The following is a 1,116-nucleotide window of genomic DNA, read 5'->3' as shown; positions in this document are numbered from 1 at the left end:
TGGACACACCCACATCACAACAGGGACACACCCACATCACAGCCAGGACACGCCCACATAACAGCAGGGACACACCCACATCACAACAGGGACATACCCACATAACAGCAGGGACACACCCACATCACAACTGGGACACGCCCACGTCACAGCTGGGACACGCCCACATCACAGCAGGGACACACCCACATCACAGCTGGGACACGCCCACATCACAGCCCGTGACACACTTGGCACACAGGGGCGAGTGGAACACAGAGGAGCTGGTGGGGGTCTTTCCTGTGCAGAGAGGAGGGGTCCCGGAGGCAGCAGTGCCCAGCATCAGAGAGCAGAGGGGGGACACCAGCACTAGGTGTGGGGCAGCATGGGTACTGCAGACCGGGCGTGGGTGGACACGGGTTTGGACCAGCACTGGGAGGGTGCTGGGTCCAGGCCACCAGGGGACATGTGGCTATTCTGGTTTTACTTCCCGTGAACGGTATAAAACAGAGCAAATCACTTCCCGGCCCTGCTCCGCCTGACAGGTGTTGGGGGCATTTGAGGACAGTGTGTCCCTCTCCCTGATTCTTACCTACCCTCCACGTGAGCAACCACGATGCTCGGTCTTTCCTAACCCCAGAGAGTGGTCAGCATGACGCGTGACCCCACTGAAATCAGGCCAGCGTCACCCTCCAGCTCCACTTGTCCTGGCCTCCTGACCCAAGACACACCCCTGACCCAGAAAGGGAAAGAGTCACCTTGTGGCCTCCCCGGGGCATCTGGTCCAGGCGCCCGACTTACTGAGGTCACTGGGGGGGCTCCAGTGGTAACTATTCCCATTTGTCTTCGTAATGTGACAAGAACCCTAAGTGGCGCCGTGTTTAGCGTTCAGACCCTCAGTTGCTGGAAGGAGGAAGGGGAAGCAGTCTGTTCCCATAAACACTTAGTCTCGGAACCTATGGGGCCGCTCTAGCCTGTCCCCTGTGGGTCGACTCGCCTCCATGGGAGTGGCCTTATAAATGTCAATAAGAATCCCTCAGAAGTCCTACCCAAAACGCCATGGTGCTGGACAGAGGGACAGCCGGTGCGGGGGACAGGCCCGCCCTGCTCAGAGATGCCCCTCACGCCTCCAGCACA

Source organism: Chrysochloris asiatica, unplaced genomic scaffold (assembly GCF_000296735.1).
Source record: "Chrysochloris asiatica unplaced genomic scaffold, ChrAsi1.0 scaffold00319, whole genome shotgun sequence".
NCBI lineage: Eukaryota > Metazoa > Chordata > Mammalia > Afrosoricida > Chrysochloridae > Chrysochloris > Chrysochloris asiatica.
This window is presented reverse-complemented; position numbering follows the sequence as displayed.